At 35.6% G+C, this 22,597-nt stretch overlaps 1 pseudogene; it reads right to left on the minus strand.

Annotated features, from left to right (window-relative positions):
- Window positions 1-318: 318 nt before the first annotated feature.
- The window catches only part of LOC121417371, a 50,330-nt pseudogene continuing 28,051 nt past the window's right edge, over window positions 319-22,597 (minus strand).

The following is a 22,597-nucleotide window of genomic DNA, read 5'->3' on the forward strand; positions in this document are numbered from 1 at the left end:
TCTCTCTCTAAAAAAATGGGTTAATAATATTCTAAGAGTTTCATATCTATTAAAATACTTTCTAAAAATGTCCTTGAATAAGGTATCAAAAAGTGTGTGTCAAAATTACATGTACATTGAAAAGACATATTTTCCAAAAGATAGTTTATCAATGACACAGCAAAGACTCAACTTATGCTAGAAAGTGGTATTTCATTCAATTTCTCATACAGGTAAATGACATTATCATCCATAATCTCCCCCAAATAAATATTCCAAAAACAAGGGACCACCGCAATACAGATTTCCTTTAAATGGTGTCTTTTTTTTTAATTTTTTTTAATAACGACATTACTCTAAAATCTGGCCATATGATTTGACTTACATAGAAGGGCATAGGTTCTTCAGAGGTTGAATATATAAGGACTGAAATAGCAAGAGTGCAAAATTTAGAACTTGAATAAAAAACACAGGAATATCTTTATTCCCTTTTCATGGAAAGAAAAATCACCACATTGTGTTTGTTTCTTCCCTTCGAACATTTTGCTGGTTCTATTTGTAATATAGTTGAAAAGGAGGGAGGGAAAAATGTAAATCTCCATTAAATCTGATTACATCAAATATGTCAATAGATGAACAAGATTAACATAAAATAACTGAACACTAAAATTAAAACCATTACAACAACTACAATCATGAGTTTCTGAAACTGCTATTCCAATTCTCAATTCAACATTGATTGCAGCTCAAATGAAAAAAAAATCTGTACTTGTATCTTAAAGAAATTACAAAATTTTTATCAAAAATAAAAACAGTTATATTTATCTGAATCACATGAGTAACCGATTATTGCACTTGAATGTTCATTTAAGCCTCTCAAAAAATACATGAAATGACAAATTTTGTCATGAAGAAAACATATATATATTATCTGTTACTATACAAGTGAAAATGAAAAACCCCCATACACAATATTCTCTATTGAGTAGTGAGACTCAGGTTAATACTTATAAAGGTTTAAACTATGTTCCATAGCAGAGTTTCTTCTTCCATTCTTTGGAAGGGTCCTGAGCGATATAGACTCAGATTATTTCCTCACAAAGGTCGCAAATAAGGTATAAACAGCAGAGATAAATGTATCATAAATAAATTGATTAAAATGGAATGGATTAGAAGTTTGCAATGCCATACTTTTGTATACCTTACAGTATTACATTTCGTCTTTGTAACACTCTCATTCTACCGGAACCAGGTGGGTGTTTCACATAGTCGTCGTAAAGTTACGCAAGACTTTACGCCCCCCTGGAATATTTTCATAGGTGCTAAGGTAGCTACAATGGGATATAACAGCACAAGAAAGCATTACCAGTCCTTTGTAAAGTCATTCTTTCATAATTTATGAATAGCTTCATGAAACCGCCACCCCGATGACATATCTCTTACAACTTAGGTGTTTCACAAGAATATTTGCAACCAATTGCAAATATATGATGCTAATTTACAAATGATATAGCAATTGTAACTGTAACACATTGATTTTTTTTCTTGTGACAAAAAGCAGACGAGAGCCCCGTAACACAAAGGTTAGTGATTAATCGCTAATTTGAAAGAACAAATCTCAATGGTTCCTTGTCAGTCTACCGAACTGAAAAGGGATTAATCGCTAACCTTTGTGTTACAGGGGTGTAGCAATCAATTGTAAATTTGCATTTAACTGCCAGACTTGTGATTAATTCAGGCCCCCAAATTTGACTTGCAACTGATCTGCAAGTTTCTTGCAATGCTCCAATAGTCAACTAATGACAATATCTATCTCTCACTTTTACCAAATCTTTCTTCACTTCTTGAAGTTTTGCACACTATACGGATGGCATCGTCTGTTCCATATCCTTCTTTGATACCATCCAATGTCTATTCAATGTAAATCTCTTTCCTTCATTTGATCAAATCTCTCTTGAAGTTTATCAAAGTCTACCGACGGTGGTCCTCCATAGGAGCTCGCCGGCGGAGTGGGTTCATTGTAGACCACCTGCCATCTGTAAAACACAACAAAACCAGATCTTATCATAATATATCAGGATATCATAATTTGTTAATAAATAAATTCATTTACTGATCCTGTTTTACTATTGCATACTTCCATTTTCTTTCTTCTATTTCTGATGAAATTATTATTCAATGGTTCTAAGTTTGTATCAAAGTAAAGTAGAACACGGCATAATCAGATTTATTATAACATCAGCTCGGCCAGACATATCATAATTTGTTCATAACTAACAGTTTTCTGATCCTATTTTCTCTTGCATATATCCAAATTCTTTCTTCTATTTCTGATGAAATTATCTGTTAATTGTTTTAAGTATGTATAAGAGTAAGCAACACACAACATACCGGTAATAAGATTTATTATCATATCAGCATATCATAATTTGTTAATAAATGACTATACTATCTGATCCTGTTTTCCTCATGCATCCACTTCCTTTCTTCTACATATTTCTGATGAAATTATAATTTAATGGTTATGAGCCTAAATTAAAGCAAAATTCACTGTAACCTTCATAACTTACAACAAAGAAGAGTTGTATACCTCTCTAAGTATTGTGGATTTATAACCAATTATTGAATTCAAAAGGAGAAAAAATTGGGATTTGATGTACAAAAAAAGTTGAATATTTCATGGAATTGTCTGGCAGAAAAAAAATTAAAAGAAATGTATCAATATCCCAAGAGTTATCTCCGTTCTGGTTCACAAAATCTTCTGTCTGAAATTACTGTCAAGACAAAATCATGCAGGGATCAGGCGTTCCAGAAAGTTGCATCCGCACAATGGAATTCCCTCCCACCGACTTTACGAAATATTTTCCAGCTTGAGAAATTCAAAATAATTAAAAATCCACCTCTTTCAGAATGTTTAACTAAGTTAGGTTCAATCTACATTTGAATATTCTTTGATGTTCATGAGGTATATTTAATGTTTAATTCTTAAATCTACAATTTAACCACATTTCCCGCTTTCGTCATGCAGAGAGACCTGTATGTGAATATGCGTCTTTTGAGAACTATACTATTATTATCATGAGAAACTCCAATTTCGGAAGATATATATGTATTGCATATTTCACAAACATGGAAATTGCGATTTATCGCTTAAAATCTGAAAACCTGAAAATATCAGATGGGGTATGTTGCATCACATCTGAATAAGTGTGAGCAGTGTAAGAAATTCAGGAATGTAATGGGCAATTTTGCTCTCATGACTGCCCAAATCGCCCCCAAAATGCATGCTTTGGGGTTCGCCACAAGATCTGTCACAAATAATATTCAAGATTATTGAAATTCAATATTCTAACTTTGGCAGGATCATGATATTAGCTTTTACTAGACAGTTGCTTGTTTCCCCTAAAAAGTACCCATTACAGTGAAAGAACTAGCCCCCAAATTCCGGAATTTCCCCAATGTAGAAAAAAAAGATAGCCCCTAAAAATATCAATTATTTCTTACTCTGATTGAACCTTAAAATCAAGTTCTTACTTGTTTTCCTCAATATTTGTTCTTGAATTTTTCACCATCTTAGCGACCTTTGACCTTTCCGATCTAGTCATCTCCTCTGGAAGCTTGCCATCCAGGGTGCGGATGTTGAGGTCTATATATTCAACACTCTGTCAGGGAAAAAAAAGACTGATTCCATTAACAGAGCACATACCATTATTAACATAGTTTAACATAAAGTAACATACATAACCACATACTTTATTAGGTATATGGTCAAGACGTGTCTAGTAAAAGTTATTAAAAAGGAAACTGAAGGGATGCTAGCACTTAAAAGGAAATGTAGAATTCTGGGGGATCAAAAAGGTATTTAAGGTAGAAACACGTTATTTTCAACTTTCTCCTAAAGAAATGTGTATAATACAACTTTTTTTAAGGAGAAAAAGTGTATTAAATGTAACCTGCAGTTTTTTGGTAACTCTTATCATTAACTTTATCATTTTAAATGTGATTTCAATGAAATTTAAAGTGCTACATTTCTATCTTTATTCAAATCAAATTTATAGTGAGGGTAGATAACCAAAGAGCAGTGATAACATAACTGAAACCATGAAAAAAATTGCTGCTGTTTATGAGGCTCAGAATATCAATCAGAATAGTAACATCAATTTTTTTGTTAATTGCAAGCCTTTAGTTGAGAGATAGCCAATTAAAATCATAGCAAGTCATACAACTGTTATGACATCATTACAACTATGTAAATTGCTCTCATACCTATGAAAAGAAATAAATTAGTTACAAATTTCCCCTAAAGTGTTCAGAGAAGGATAGGAGGACAGTAGTATGTCCTGACTTTTAGATTATTAAACATGATCAAACATTTTCTATTCTCATATATCGGGTCGTAGGCCTATCATAAGGTTTGTGGTTGCCTCTACTATTGTTCACATGCCCAATTTCTTGTCACAATAACTTTGCGGTCTTACCAACAGTTTCTTGACCATCTGTCTCCTGTCCAACTTGCAGGCCAGGTGGAGGGCGGTCAGACCGTCATGATTCTGGACATTGACGATGGTTGCGTCCTTGTCCACCAGAAGGGTCAGGACAGCAAGACCAATCTTTTGCTCAGAGCACTGGACGGCTCTATGTAAGGATGTACATCCATCCAGAGTGTTAGAGGCACAGAGGTGATTGATTGATGATCCTGAGGAAAATTAAAATACAAAATGAGGACCCAAACATCCATCCAGAGTGTTAGAGGCACAGAGATGATTGATTGATGATCCTGAGGAAAATAAAAATACAAAATGAAAATCGGCGATAGGTTGTATCCATGCCCCAGAGTAGGGTTAGGATAGCAAGATGATGGCTGATAAGTATTACTTTGACTTTCACATCCCGATCTAGCTTGTATTTGGATTGAGTAAATCCTTGGTCTCTTGAAGTATTGTGAGTAAAACCCTGAGCCAAATTCTTTCATTTAATAGCGGAATTATCAAGACATTATATCTGATGAGATAATATGAAAATATATGTATATATGTATTTTTTTTAATTGCATATCAACCTCAACAACCATATACTGATTGGAGAGTGGCAAATGTAAATGGCCATACACGAAGACCAAGGTGTGTTTTACAAGAAATTAAGTCTGACTTAACACCACGCTTAAGCATCAATGCACACTTAATATTTAAAGCACAATCGCATCGATTAATACGCAATAAAATGCATCCGATGAGCGTGATTGTGATCAATGCAGTGATGTATAATATACCTCATGCAAAAGTGAATTCAAATGCAAGTATCAATCAACCTTATTATATAGCATAGATGATGTGCCAATTGTCTTGTTGCCTATTCAACGGCGCACTATATACAGTATTACCTCTGCTATAGGTCCAGCAGCTACAGGCGCTTGGTGCATTCAAGGAATTAATCCTGCTGGCTAACTCTTTACCTCACCAGGGTTGAGTGCAGCACAATGTGGAACAATTTCTTGCTGAAGGAAATTATGCCTTGGCAGGGAATCGAACCCACGACCCTTGGTTTCAAAGTCCGGAGACTAATCCACTGGGCTACAACGCTCCATCTTAAACCTTACAACATTGTAAAACACCCCCATGTCATACAACCTAGCAACATCCACCCTAGGACTGATGAATTACCTTGGTATATATTTGGCCTGGTTGGTTGACCGAGGTTGAGATACATTTCACTCATGGATGGAGTACGGGAATGAAGCCCTTTTGATCCTCCATACATGCTACTGGTTGCGTTGAAGGACCGTATCGAGACCATATCAGGGGGTCGAGAAAGACACTCTGTATCACGATAATCACAGAAATGAAATCATTGTATATACTAGAATGGAAAGTCTACATTTTCAAAATGTCTGTGGTTATATTAGTCTATTTTGGAATGAGACCACACTAGTGGGACAGCATCCCCTTTAGGAGACAATTTTACAGTATCAGTTGATCTCGATTAATGGCAATTACATAGGATATATATACATGTATAATCAGATAGGTGGGGGAAAAAATGTAGTGAAAAAAGGAAGTGAAATTTGTTGATAACAGTATGGGACACAAAAATAAAAGTAAATTTCTAAAATGAAGATTATTTAGCTAATGTAATATACAGGAATATCTAGAATATATTTAACAAGTCAGCTAGAGAGAACACTGCTCATGTATCAGACCAGCCAGCATTATGTTAGCTGAAGACATGAATATGATTTATGGGACCGACCAGCGTTTTGTTAGCTAAAGACGTGAATATGACTATATGGGACTGACCGGCTTTGTGTTAACTTAAGACATGAATATGACTGTATGGGACTGACCTGTATCGGTAAGGCTTGCCATTGATGTAGACCTAATGGATGCAAGACTGGGAGCATACCTTGAACCTAGATGAATGAAAATATACAGAATACATCAGGACCCTGTCTTCTGAAAGAGTTGCGATTGATTTAATCAATCATATCTATGGAGAGCCAGTAAACCCAACATCTAGAATGCAAATATCCATTCATATAATTTCTAATTGCAATGTATACTCACACATGTATTATTGTTATGACAAGTCTGTGAAAAGTCCGCTCCATTTTAAAAGGGGTGTTATGTACATTTCCTATGAAGAAAACGACATTGATGTCTGGCTCTCCGGTATTGAGACTGATAAAATCAATCACATGTCTTTGTAAGACTGGGCCCAGATTTTAAATCCCAAGTTTAAACTATAAAAACTAACAATCATATCATTGTAATAGATATAGAGTAGTATAAAAGGCAAGATGTATATATTTTTTTCATCCATCGATGTAAGTTCCTTTTTTAGAGAAACACAAACACATCAACAAAAAAAAGCACTGATTTCAATAGTGTTTGCATAAAACACAAAATGCAAAACAATTTTTTAAAGAAGGAAATATACATGTATATATATATATATTGGGCATCAGACAGAATTTGAAGCAACTGTCCATTCATTTCTACTCTTTTGCCTTCATGAGTTGCTTGATAATACTCAATATCCCAAATCAAAGTAGATTATTACCATACAACATTATTTAAACATGCATACACAATTTTACACAGTTAAATGTAATATATATGAAAAATAATTAAATGAAATTATTCAAAATCATAATAAACATAAGTAAAATCAACATGAAAAAGTCCCACTACAAAGGGCATTCATGGAAATATATAATTTATGAAAAACATATATAGTCATATGAGTCTTACGTGCTGAATTTATGAATACACATGCTTGTACAAGATAATACACATCTTGCAAAAAAAAGCAAACAACATGCTACTAATACACAATATATACCTCTCTCTTCTGAAATTGAGTGCAGTCTTTCATAAGCTAAAGATAGAACAATCATTCACCCATTATATATATATATTTTTGTTGGAAATACAATACAAATCTACACAAAAATCTAAATTCGTGAAAAAAAGAGAGAAAAGCACAGAAAATTCATGAACGCTAAATATTCCATTGAATTATACAACATAATGTCCATGTAATAAAACCATTTTTCAATATTGCCATTTTGGTGAGATTTGTTGATTAATAACAAGACTTGATGCAAAAATGGTGATATAACATCAAAATGTCATGATAAATGAAGAGGGAGGGGTGAAGGACTTTCAGAGAGTATGTCTCCATGAATATTATTGAAGTCTTCCTCTTCCTCTCCCATTGTAAAATGTCTGAGAAATGAGTCAAATTTAATACAATGATAGAGCAAGAGAGAGAGGGGGGGGGGGCAAGAGGGGGATAGACAATGGCCATATATTTATATGCTTCAATATTGATAGAGAAACATTCATTTAGTCAAAGCCTTCATTCTCATGATGCAAAAAAAAGGAATCTCACTCTTTATCCTGTGTTTTCAAAAGAAAATTTAAATGAGAAAATATAACAATTATTTACCATAATTTTCAAATCACCACCAAGTCATGTCAGGTTGGAAAATAAAAACGCAAAGTAGTCCCACAATAATGATATCCTTTATGATACAAAATTCCACATGTGCTTATATGTGTTGGTGATCGTAAGTGTGCTTGCTTTTCAGCTTAGATCTCAAGATTTCACCAAGTTAAGTTTATGTAAACGAACTAGATTAAGATTAACAACGATATAGCAACAGTTGAGCTTGACTTAAAAGATTTACTCATGGAATCACTGCTTACTGCATATATTTTGCCCATATTCTGAACTCAGGTCAAACTCAGGGGCCCATCTTACAAAGAGTTGCAATTGATCCAATCAATCGCAACTATGGAAAGCCAGCAAAGTCAACATATAAAAAGCATGTATATTTTTTAAAAAATTCTAGATATGAATGTATATCCATAAATTAATTGATTTCTTGACAATTTGGTGTTCTCCTTTGTTTAAAAAGGACATGTTGCAAGTTTCCAGTAGAAAAAATTATGACACTGGTGGATTTCCATAGAGTTACGCTTGATTGGATCAATCGTAACTCTTTGTAAGACGGGGGCCCTGGTCTAAAGCTGTGGTTTAACTATGGACAACCCATTGTGAAAGGCAGCTCTAACAGTCCAAGTTCAATCTGTCTGCTGATTTGACACTCAAATCATTCATAACTGAACAGGAATAATTACTGAAAGCAAAGATAGGTAACATATAATGTAAAAGCATGAAAATTTGACATTTTTGGGCTTCCCATAACTTCAACACAGTGTGAGACCATGGTCTGATTCAAACCAGAGTTCAGAATACGGCCCTTTGAGTTTATCTCTAAAGGCATGCTTACCTAATCCTGCTGGAAGCCGTGAGAGTGTGTCGAATGTCTCTGTGTCTGATAAACACTGTCTGCTACCAGCCTTTCCTCCTATCCTCCTTCTCTTCCGCAGACTCTCAACGGTCATGTTCGAGTCAGAATCACTGGACATGTCCTGAGGGGTGTTTTCACAAAACAATGACATAAAAATAACAATGCACGATAATCAATACTTCAGATATTTATACCTCTAAATGACAAACAGTATCTGTTTAATATTAGGGGAAACAGATAGGTCATTAGAGTGCTCTTAAACTGAGAAGGAACGGGGGTATACTTCTCATTGCTGTGGGTAAAGAAGGTAAAATAAATTTATTTTCAATTTCTTTGGAAAAATGACATTCCATTGGGGTTTTTTTACTACAAATATCCCCATTGAAACATTCTATTACAGGAACCTGTCAATAAACAACACCTGCTCATAAAGGTATGTTTTTATTTATCTCCCTGGGTGGTCTTTCTATTGAGGTTTGACTGCATTTACCTGTGATGGTATATTGGGATACAGATCAAAGCGAGAAGGATGGAAGGCGGACGTATCCTCATAGTCGCTAAAATCAGTTGAACATTCCATGTAGTCTAGCGATGCTGTGAAGAGAAAATAAAAATGCAAAGTGTGACATTTCTAAAGGGCTTTACAAACCAGCAGGCTTAACAGCCCCACCTCAAGACCAGAACTACTCATATCTGGCCAGGTTTATTATCCATAAAGCATCATTCTCAGCAGTATAGTCTTGCAATACAGGCCCACTTGAACTATACCACACTAATTCAATATGGATACATTGATATCACACTAATTATGTTACCGAGTAGCAAAACAGGCACCTTTCATCTCAATAAACATACACTAGTTTCTCGTCACAGATGAAATTATAGGCTAACTCATCCTCTATATACTAATAATTGTCGCAAAAGGTATATTTTTAAGACTAGCCATTCATAGCACACAGTCAAATGAGAGATAACAGTGTTAGTCAGTTCACTCCCCCTTTGAAGCCCATTGAAGCACAAGTCAGTTTTAGTCAATTCAGTTCAATTTATCCATAAAGTAAAAGTCCACACATCCTCAAAGGTGTGAATATCATACACCATAGATAAGTCCCAAGACTTGAATTTTGAGGAGACCCATAACGTATAAATGACAATGTAGTATATATATATATAATTATAGCCAATTTTTATAAAGCGCTTTTCCCAGAATGGCCAAAAGTGCGTTACAGCCTATTATTACCCCGGTCATTGGATTCATTTCAATCAAGCACGAAAAGTGCACAATTTCCACTCCCTGGGGAGCATTCCTTGCATTCGTCGCAGCCACATAATGGCGCTGGCAAAATCAAACATACAAAATTTTTCGCATCCTACCGGGTACCCATTTAGCACCTGGGTCGATAGTGGCAAAGTGTGGATTAACGCCTTGCAAAAGGACACTAGACCGTGGTGGGATTCGAACACACGACCCTCTGTTTACAAGGCGAGAGTCAGAACCACTACACCACGGCTCTTTACAACAAAGTATAATCTTTACAAACAAAATTATTTCAGTCTCTAATTCAATGTTAATTTTTTGACATGTTGGAAGGAGGGTACATCTTCATAATGTCAATATCAAATTTTCCTCAATTTCTAAGGCTTATAATTTCTTCAAAAATAATAAGGTCTATCTGATTGGCACAAAAACATACATAATTTTGATTTTTGTTTAAAAGAGGGTGAAAAACATATACATATGGGCAATTCATTTCAATGGTATTGCTTTTCATGATCCCAGCTATTCAGATAGCTACATGTAGAATTGTTTCATGTTTTTAATTGAATGCTTTGCTTTGTTCGTGTCCCTTTGTCTTTAATATAACTTTATTCAGCACTTAGTCTGAATGAAAAACTCACTGCTTCAAAGTGACATTTTTGAGATCCTTTTAACCTTTGGCGACACATGAAACACATGCAAAAGACTTGGGGATTTATTTCTTAAGAAGAATTCTATACATTTTAATGAGTGATGGTGATATACTATCAATGTATTTCAACACACTTTGAAAAAGTTAATCTTACCTCTATTTTTCCTTGAGGTACCCGGTGAACAAGATTCCAAGAAGGTCCCTGAATCATTGTCAGATTCACGTCTCCATCTCATTGACCTGAAAGAAATCGATAAAAACATTGACTAGCAATATTCTAAGAAGGTCCCTGAATTATGATAGAAGTTATTATACTATGCAACATTTACATAACGCTTAATACAATGCTTCAAGACCGGCATACTATTACCCCTGTATTTGAATGGCTACCATGTTCAAGCATTCAAGGCATTATTTCCTACAGGGCATCCTACACCTGGATGGAGAGTGGCAAATGTAGATAAATGCCTTGCCAAAAGTGCTGCGGTGGGATTAGAAACCAAGACCTTGTAGTCAAAGTCCAGTGACTTAGTCAAGGCACCTTATGTTAAAACCCGTTGGAGATTGACCCCAAATATATGAAGGCTTGAGTCTATGGAAAACCCTTTGTTACGGCAAAATCATTCAGGCTCATTTAATTCTATCAAGATCTTACAGATGACTGTACCTTTCAAAGTCCCCATCCTCTTCCTCCATGTTCTGGACGGCCGTTTCTAGGAAGAACTTGACCACCTCCAGTCGACCATAGAGACAGGCTGCCATCAGGGGTGTGTCTCCGGCTTTATTGCGTAGATTGTGGTCAAACTTGGGCTGTGGAGAGACGAACGAAACGGTCAATCCAAAAGCTGCATCCTATCATTGCTGTATGGACTTTAAATCTTATTCTATCTCTTGGTTAAAACAAGCTGGCTTAGGTCTGTGGTGTTTGAGGAGGGCAATTCCACATGGGAGAGGGTAAAAACAGTAAAATTCAAAATTAATAATATGCATCTGAATGTGAATGTCCTTTTTACACAAAACCTTATATTTTAAGGAACTGAAAATCTTTTTCAAATATCTGTTACGGTTTTTGCGGAGCAATCTTTTGAATTTGATGACCATTTTCAATTAGAGAACATGTATTTTACATTATTTTGGATAAATTTGATAACTAAAAAAATATTTTACAATTTTGGTTCAAAATCATCTAATGTGTGTGAAGGTGTAATAATTACCAGTAGCAAGTGTCTTTATCATGGGTATTTTCAAATTTCTCAGAGAAAATTTTGCAATCTACTACAAAAACGGATGTAATTCCGTTACCATGAAACTGAAAAGTTTTTCCTATGAACTAAATACTTGCTTGAATTTTATATAATTCTGAATTCTCTGATTTCATGTGACTTGCTAAAGACTGAGCAACATTTTTTTGAAATATCATTTCTAATTCTGCTGTAACTGTGGTAACGGAATTACATGGTAACGGAATTACCATCATCATATCTTTAAAGGGGTGTGCGTTAGCCAATTTTGTTCCAATGGCATGTTGATATCTTAGCTGTAGATCACAGTTATAAACATTAAAAGCCTTCTGATTAGTAATTACACTCCAAATCAGGATGAAATTATACAATTACTTGACAACAAGTCCCATTCAATATGGCCTGAGTATAACATTCAGAAAAAGGGGAAGATAATGTACATTAGCATCAATAAAGTATATTGATGGAGCATACAATGTAGGTGAATGCCTTACAAAGGATTAATGGGCAATCAATTCTTGGGGAGGAGTAGAAAAATGATTATGCAGGATGATCTTAACAAAATTTTCATTCAGATTGATTTTGCAAAAAATGTCATTGCCAAATACCATTTCTAATGAGATTCAAATGAGATCCAAAATACTGGACGCACAATCACGAAGTGACCATGTTCACTGTGTGTGCCTTGGAAAAGAATGGCATTCCTTTTTTTTTTTGTAATTGCCTCTGATCAATTCACCCTCAACAGACTTAGTGAACTTTTCAGTAAAAGAAATTCCGGGACGGCTGGGAGTATTTCTCTGCTTCAAAGAAATGGGTATAGTTTTCAGAAGGGACCGCCTACTAATTTAAGCGATATCTTCTGTGTAACTGTCCTTGCAACGGAAGATTGGATATTCTTTGCAACAAGCCATGGTGAGGGACCAGACTCTGGCATTGATTGGCAAACAGTGTAGCGAGCAGTAAAAAGTAATGAGTGGAAAAGATTGAAGTGAGATCCATAATTTACAGATGTTACAAGAATCACATGCCAAAAAATCATACTAAATCTTTATACAGATGACATTTCCAAAAGTAAGGTGGATTTGACAGATATTCAAGAATCATGATGCCTTAATTAGCACCAAACCAATAATTTTCTCCACCCCTACTTGTATGCAATGGATGCTCAGAAACATGCAAAGTCAGCATCATCCAATAATCACTGCTTCACGAATAAAGTGAGTAACGACGATGACCCTTCAAGTGAGGATGATACACAGAATGTGAACACTTCTCTAAGGAGAGGATGGTGATAATATTGAGACCAACAAAGTCATTAATAACACAACATCTGAGAACAGCAACATAACTCAGTTTGAAATGGGTAGAAATGTATGTACAGCATTCTGCTGTGAGAGAAATGCTAAGACACAGTGGTAGTATTCTCATATACATTCTGATATAAAATGAAATATTTTATCTCTATTAAAATAAGTGATATAAAATCACCTAAAATTTGTTCCGAAATGGTATTCCAATAACCATTTTGTCTTTGTTTTATCTCTGTGACACAAACCTATTTTTGAACCAATTTGTAATGAGAAAGGCTGTTTTTTGTAGCACTCATCTCATTCAACCAATTAAAAGCCTTTCTGCCATGAGTTTTGGCAAATGAGTGAGATGGCATTAAATCAAATTCTGTGCCTACAGGGATTTAATTGAAAAAAATGAACAAAAATATGAAGTCAATATCACATCATTTTGTACTTCATTTCATTTCATAAACAACATTAGTCAATAAAATTATTTGAAATATTTCTTTAATCTACAAGAATAATATTAGAGTAGTACTCTAATGATTAAATGATTTATCATTTTCCTTTATTCTTATTTCAAAGTCTTGAGCGAATTGACCTAGAAATATTGCTGAAATTGAAAATGTATAGAGAGAATACATGTAGCCTCCACCTTATTTGCAGTTCTTTTTTTTCTTCAAAGGAAATTTGGTGCAGGCACATCATCTGTGATGCAATGATTGGATACGCGATAAACATGTCTATATCCTAGGCACTGCTTTGTCACATATCTTTAGAGACGGAAGATAAAAATGCATCTCGGATAAATTTTCATATTTTATATAAAAGATAAAAAATTTAATATAATAAAAAAAAATCATGGCCCAAGAAAACCAACTAATTTCATGAATATGACATAAGATCATCAAATCACTGCAGTTTCTTAGGGTCACATTTGGGAAATACATCTGTCAGGAAGATGTCCGATATTGACTTTATACTCAGATCTGCTATAATTGCAGTCCTCAGTGAGCTACATATAGACAGAAAATGAATCCTTACCTTTAAAAAAATTAGATTGGTGCACTGATTAAGAACCAATTTATTGCTTAGTTGTCCACAACATTTTTTCAAGATGTAAATGTCAACACTATTTTCATGAGGTTTCAGCATTGTTTCTTGTTTTCAAATCATTTATTGAACAACCAAATAGAAAGTTTTCAGTTTAACTGTTTTAAGATGCCAATTGTATGTGAAACTATGTTTCTTTTGAGTATTCAAATACTTTAGAATATCTTAAACTATCATCTACACAAATCTTTGACTCAATATGCAGATCTGATAACATGCTCTCCTCAGTTTTTGTAAAAATCCTAATGTGTATACGTATGGCTGTAATCCATGTAATTCCGTTACCATGATTACTAGTGATGATTTTTGGCCTTTACATAATTCTTTCCATCAGTACAGGAGGCAAAAAGTGGCTAATAAGTCCTAATACCCCTAAATTTGAAAATGAACTAAAATTTAATTACCACCGATCCCTAATATTTTGTAAAATCATGTTTATTCATGGTAGAGCCACCTATTACGTACTATATACTTATATTTTATTTAATATTAGAGACGTGAAGTACTTAGATTGTGTTAAGTATTAGAGAAGAATGTATAAACAAGCTTTATTGAGGCATTTCACCAGTCCTAAATGCCTAAAAATATAATTTTCCTTCCCAAATGTCAGAGGCGTAATTCCGTTACCATTATGTGTAATTCCGTTACCATGTACTTGCCCTAAAGAAAGACCAATCATGAAAATTTGTTGATGATATTTGTGAATGAATTACTTTCAAAATAAAGTTGACACTATAATGAATTGAATCAGACATTAACTTGGAGCTAGTGTGTTGTAGATTTCAGAGAAACTTTTACTAAACTTTGGGTTGCAAAATGACTCATTTCTCTGGTAATTCCGTTACCATAGCACATATCCGTCATTCACATCTGAACGTGTGAGGGGTTTTCTAAAAATCTTGGTTCAGTATAGAGCACTAGTGGCCATGCATAGTATTAGGTTCAGAAAATTTGAAAATATTGAGATATCTGGATGCTGTGAGCAAAAATAACAGCAAAATTTCTCTAATTTGTAATTCCGTTACCATGGAATTGCCCAGGAGTATTTTGAAATCGAGAATCTGATAATGCAACATCTTCTTGAGTTGTTTATATCTCTTTTTTTTGGTAGTTTAAATCATCAAATTCTTCGTACCCTTTCACATCTTCCTAAGTTGTTAAAATCTCTGAAGTTGTTTAAATCATCAAATTCTACATACATGTCACATGTTATATCATTCAGTTATACATACCTGCCACATCTTCTTGAGTTGTTAAATCTCTTTGTGCGTTTTTAAATTATCAAGTTCTACATACCTACCACATTTCAGGTTGTTTAAATCATCAAGATCTGCATAAATATAAAATCTTCTTAATTTATCTTTTCTTTAAGTTCTTCAAATCATTCAGTTCTTTATACCTTTCACATCTAAGTTGTTTAAATCATTCAGTTCTACATACCTGCCACATCTTCTTGAGGTGTTTAAATCTCTTCTTATCCTTGATGCTTAGCATGATCCTCTCTGTCCTGTTCTTCCGGTGTTTCTCAATGAGTGCCTGGACACCCTCATACTCCACACACTTGTACAGCCTTCCTTGGTCATCTATGATGGCTGCACTGGCCCCGTGCTCCAACAGCATCTTCACTATGATGCTATGACCTGGAAAGGAGACACCAAATGGGTGATTTCAAGTTTGGTGTTGGTGTTTAAAGAACAATTCATATTGCCTTCTATCGCTCGAACACCTAATCTTGGTTTGGTGGTGGTGTTGGAAGTACAATTTACATTGCCTTCCATCGGGAGAACATCTTATCTTGGTTTGGTGGTGGTGGTGGTGGTGTTGGAAGAACAATTTATATTGCCTTTTATCGCTCTAACACCTAATCTTGGTTTGGTGGTGGTGTTGGTGTTGGAAAAACAATTTATATTGCCTTTTATCGCTCTAACACCTAATCTTGGTTTGGTGGTGGTGGTGGTGTTGGAAGAACAATTTATATTGCCTTTTATCGCTCTAACACCTAATCTTGGTTTGGTGGTGGTGTTGGTGTTGGAAAAACAATTTATATTGCCTTTTATCGCTCTAACACCTAATCTTGGTTTGGTGGTGGTGTTGGTGTTGGAAAAACAATTTATATTGCCTTTTATCGCTCTAACACCATCTTGGTTTAGTGCTGGTGTTGGTGTAGGAAGCACACTTCATATTGCTAGGTGAGGATTTTCAAAACATTAGCTTCATCTACACTACCAACAATGGACAGCTGACAATCATTATTATATAGTATATATGTATATGTTATTAATTATACCATTTACTTATGTTATGCTAAGAAAAAAAAATGATTTCACTTGTATATGATTTTATTGGAATGTGGAAATAAATAAATCAAATCAAATCAAATTATTCAGCAACGATTCAAGAGACATCATACAATGAAAATGGAATAAGAGTAACACCATACTCCATAGGCATGAGTTTAATGACAAAACAATTTTTCATGGAAATACAATTTGATTAAAACTTGATATGAATCCATACTTTGATGATTCTTGATTTGGGCGAGGATACCTTTAGAGGCGGCAAGTTGAAGAGCAGAAACCCCGACCTTGTTGACAGCGTTGATGTCAATGGTGTGGTTTGTATCGTTAGGATGGCAATAGTAGAGGAGGTACCGGACGATCTCCTGGAGCCCTCTGGAGCAGGCTACATGGAGAACACTGGATCTTGTGGTTGAATGAAGGCTCCATATATCACCACCATACTGATAGAGAGAGGGGGGGAGCAAGGAAGAAGTTGATAAATTAATGACCTGGAAGAAGCCCAAAATGAGTTTCTCAGTCTCCTCAATCTTGAGAGTAATATATTCCAACTAAAGTAAAACTGAAGACTTATCTGTATAACTCTACATATTTATAATGTGATGTTGATTTGTTTCTCCCATTTGTGCCTTGAGCATATAGACTTAACTAGATTTGGCACCTTAGAAATGACATCTATCATCATAATCATTACTTTCAAAATATTTCATGTTAAAATTAACTTTCAATCACTCACTTGAATAACAGAAAGGAGATTCCATGATGTAAATGACCTTCTGTTTGTCAGACCCCATTTTTTTCCCCAACAATTCCAACTCAACATCATAAACCGCTTAAGGTGATCAAAGACTAGGGCACCTTCTCATATCAACTAGTGGGGGTGTTTCAACTAGTGGGGGTGTTTCATAAAGCTGTTTGTGTTACTTACAGGTGAACTGGTGGTCCTTTCTCAGGCACTAAATCAACATCAATGAAAATGTGGTGTGTATCATTTACCACAAGAAAGGTTCACCAATTGTTTGTTATGTAACCTGTAACTTATAACAGTTTTTAGGAACACCACCCACCAGGAAAAAAAGACGAATCCCTTCAAAAATGTGCCACATGAAGGGTAATTGGACGTACACATTTTATAGAATCGCCCTTAAATGATAACGATAAGAAAAAACTGCAAAACTACCTGTTGAAGAAGCTTCACGACTTCAAAATGTCCATTGCCCACTGCCATGTAGACCGGCCAGTCACCCGACCCAGTCAACGGATTGACATCATCTCCTTCTTCTAGTAAACAATAGATTTTGGAAGCATCGCCGTTCATAGCACACTCAAAGAGGGTAGGATTGGTGATCTCACGTTGACGTCTCTCCAGGGCACCACGGAGGAGATCCTTGATGGATGGATCTTTGGCAAGATGGAAGGCTTTGTATAAACCCTATAGAAATCAACGATCATGATATTAAACACAATAAGAAAATATAACCGAAGGTGATTTTCGCTCCTGCCCTATCATGTCATATATTTGGTAACAGAAACCTGACACATTAAAATTGTGTTTTACACGTCTTTAACCCAAGAACAATGTGCGCCATGACTCAAGAGCATTGGGCGTCAACTGGGAAAGTACATTGCTCTGCAAGATATTTTTGTTTGATTGCCCTAATATGCCATTAATACCATACCCGAAACTGCTTGTGTAGGCTTGCACACATATAATTACCTCCCTTTCTACTAACTGAGCTCATATGTTGAAAATGAAATATCACTCGGTTTACTGCCATTACCATGGCAATGCAGTAACCAGAATATTCAATGTGTCTTGCACATCATCTCTACAAGACCAGTAAGTGTGCCAAGTATTATGGGAATTGGGAAAGAAGTGAGGAAGTAGGTGAACCTGAAAGAATCGCAAAGGACTATCCGCCCAAACATTCACTGGTTACTATTTACCATTATAATAAAATTCATTTACAATGTACTTTTTTCTGAGAGGCTAAAGAGGATTTATATTATCTAATCACTCTACCATTTGATTTTAAATCCACACTTTGTAATGCAAGAATTTCTATCCTTGGTGAGAATTCTTTGGGGGTGGTGCTGGCAAAAATATACACAACTTTATTGTTTATAAATCACCTTTTATTTATAGAAATGGAAACAATTACAACAAGCCCAGGTTATCTGTTCTAGACAAACAGTATACAGGGCAACATAAAATGAGTATGCATAAACATATCTTACTAGAATACCTGGGTGGAGAGCGGCACAATGTAGATAAATGCCTAATCAATCAGTAATTCTCAAGCAACTGATTCCACTTACATGTAGGCCCTGAGTAGATTCAACAATGACCTGTACGCAGTCTATATGGCCGTGGATAGATGCGTAATGAAGTGCAAGCCTGCCCTCTACGTCAGGAATTGTGGTCATTGCATTATGATTCAATAAGGTCTGGATAACATTTGCGTTTCCGTCGATGGCAGCCATCGTGAGAGCTGTTCGTCCAGTCTACAAACATGAATATTGTAACATATATGAAACAGAGTCAGGAAATATATCTCCACTTTACTAAAAATAACAAAATATAGCACTTATGAGGTGCCAATTATCTAGTTGCCTATTCAATGGTACACTTTAATCAACCAATAATTAGGACAGTTGAATCTCTTCCACTCCATGATATAGATTTTACCATTTACCCCATAAGCATGCAATATAGATGTCTGTTACACTTTGAGGGTCTGATATAGGTCATAGGTCAAGTTCTATTTCATGATGGGGCTCTTGATTAAGATCAAAAGGTTCTTGAGACCACCAATTCCTTCCCCTGCCAGAAAATAGTCTTCCGCATGAAAAAAATTCCATCAACAAGTTTTTATTAACAAATAAAACAAATGTAATCAATTCAAAATGTCCAGAGGCTCATCCAACTGTAATACCCAGTACTAGTTAATGATATATTTGATTATTCTTCAGAGTCTTATAATGGAGGAGACAAAATTGCAAAGTTGTTAATATGAAGACCCAGGATCACAACAACATTGATGTGCTAGTGTCCTTTGGGATGGTATCAATCCATGTTACCAAGCCCCTTGGAAAGGAAGCAAAGCCATAACCTCCATGTTATTCATTTATGACCCATTCAGGACAACATAACCAGATGTTATAGTTTGGTCCAATCACTTTTGATGCATGGTCCTAAATAAATTCCTACAAAATGCAAGGGAAGAAAGGGTAAAATAATCGACCCACACTGCTTATTTTCATTGTATCTGTACGTTGTATTTCATGCTCAAGAAACATTAAACATTAAACATTAAACATTAAAATCCTAAAATTGGCAATGTCATGGAAATAACAAAGTAATTGATATTCCATGCAAATTGGCAACTTATCCAATTTTGGGTAATAATGTTGGATTCAAAGGTCTATACAAAGGTTGCTGAACTGGGCTCTAAAGCAGACTTTATGTACATAGGAAACGATACCAACCTAGCTATCAATAACTTTAGAGATAATAATTGATACACCGGGGGGTGATCTGACCTAAATGGTCCTATGCCAAACTCAATCTCTGGGTAACACCCCTGGCATCGCTAGTTCTGGTGTTGTGGAGTTTTTGTTCCCACTGGGTACAAAACAGTGTTCAGTGTTAGTGTTGAGTGCATGAAAAGGCTGTTGAAACAAGCTCTAAGACCGAGATGGGTTCAGAGGATGATACCGATTGAGTTATCGATAGCTAATGACGTCAAGCCTCTGCGCTGCACTGTTGATCATCTCAACTCTATGTGAGAAGTCTCGATGACGAAAGTGGAATCGGGGAGAAATTGCAGTAAAATCCCATCATACAGAATGCAAAGTCTAAAATCACTTCAAAAATCCCAAAGCCTTAATATTGTTCATTAAAATGTATAAAGCTTTAATTATTTGCACACAAAGCTAATTTTTACAGGAAAGCTTCATCCCGATCGCAGCCTGTGAGCTTCAGATCACCAACACCGAACACTGAATCACAATTTTCCCTGTCCCTGGGGGTTGGTGTTGGTGAATGGGGAAATTGCACGTAGATCGTCAACACCAGCTGTGGTGCTCAGTTCAGCAGACAACATTCAATACCAGTACTCAATACGAACTACCAAAAATATGTCATATTTTCTGAGATTAATCCCAACACCAACCCCATGTGAAGTCCGGTCTTGTGGCTGGTGTTGTCGCAGTACTAACACCAGATTTTAACGCCATACTTGAAATCACCCACTAAATCGATCAGGTGACGGTTTCATTGGTGATGGTTTAGCACGTATAAAAGGGTTCACCAGTCGTTCTTCCTTAAGCTTATGAAACACCCCTAGGACTAATTGCATTAACTTACCAAATGATGCTGAGCATTAACCGGGCAGTTCTTTTCCTTCAACAGGATGCTCAGATTGTCACATCTGTACAAATAAAAGGCAAGGACATTCCAATGAGTATTATTTTCAAATGACCCGTTCCAATCAGATAACAAAATAACCATTTAGGCACCTTGGCATAATAGTCTGCTGGAACAGACCTTTGATTTATTTTCAAATGAACCATTCAAATCAGATAACACAATGATAACCATTTAGGTACCTCGGCATAATAGTCTGCTGGCACAGAACTTTGATTTATTTTCAAATGAACCATTCCAATAGACCAGTTCGTAATTACTTCATGGGCAATTTTGGTCAAATGACCTTTCATTTCTTTCATCATGATAGGCAGATTTCAAAGCAAGATATTACGTAAGCTTGCCTTACATAGCAGGATGAAGGAATTGAATACACCAGGTGACCAGAATAGCACACCAATGAACGCTTAATGAAGGTATTTGTTGCATTCCTACTTTGAATGCATATCTTAGCATGTTGCACAATGTACTTGACAAACTGTGAAATACTAGTCGTTCGTGGAAGCATTGTTGTTTTTTGTGGATGTAAATAAAAACGACAATTCAAAAGAATATATGAATAATCAAGACATCAGAGTTGGTGCTTATCTCATTAGATTTTAAAGCACCATGTCACTTTAGTGCAAATGACCTTCTTCTGATCATGCGCAGAAAGGAACGACGAACTGGCTTATCAGATAACACAATGATAACCATTTAGGCACCTTGGCATAATAGTCTGCTGGCACAGACTCTGGTTTATTTTCAAATGAACCATTCCAATCAGAAAACACATTGATAGGCAGGTAGGTACCTTGGCATAATAGTCTGCTGGCACAGACCTTTGATTTATTTTCAAATGAACCATTCCAATCAGATAACACAATGATAGGCAGGTAGGTACCTTGGCATAATACTCTGCAGCCAGGCATAGACATTTGGTTTTATTATACAATTATTACATAACCACTAGGGTCTGTACGTTCTTTTACGTTCGTTTGCTTGTGGTTCCAAAAGTTTCAAACACGGGGGGGGTGGGGGGGGGGGGGGGGGGGGGGTTGGGGGGGAATAGTAATAAAAGAGTCTTGATGCTGGGTCAGAAGTGTGTGTGTATGTGTGCGTGTGAACACACAAAATGAACTTCCTGGTATATTCAAGTCTGAATAAATCCTTGTCATCTACGGGTATTCTTGTGATCAAATGTGCGTGAAAGTGCTCTATGGATTAAGATGGGCTGTGTATAGGGTTATAGAGGATCAGAATGGGATTACCTGTTTGCTTTAGCAGCGGCCATGATAAGGGTTAATCCATCGTTGTCAATGTTGAAATGATCAGTGAATTTCACTCTGGCATCGTTTGGTGACAAGTTTCCCTTTAAATCAAAATTCAAAGTGCGCCAATAAATAAATCATTTCTGTACAGCGATTCAAGCATCTGCTATTGATAACAAGTTAATGAAACAGGTTCAAGGGACTTCTTTATTATTCAACCACCAAACAAACATTTTTCTACCGCCAAAACATAACTTGATGTGAGTAT

This window comes from Lytechinus variegatus, chromosome 1 (assembly GCF_018143015.1).
Source record: "Lytechinus variegatus isolate NC3 chromosome 1, Lvar_3.0, whole genome shotgun sequence".
Taxonomy (NCBI): Eukaryota; Metazoa; Echinodermata; class Echinoidea; order Temnopleuroida; family Toxopneustidae; genus Lytechinus; species Lytechinus variegatus.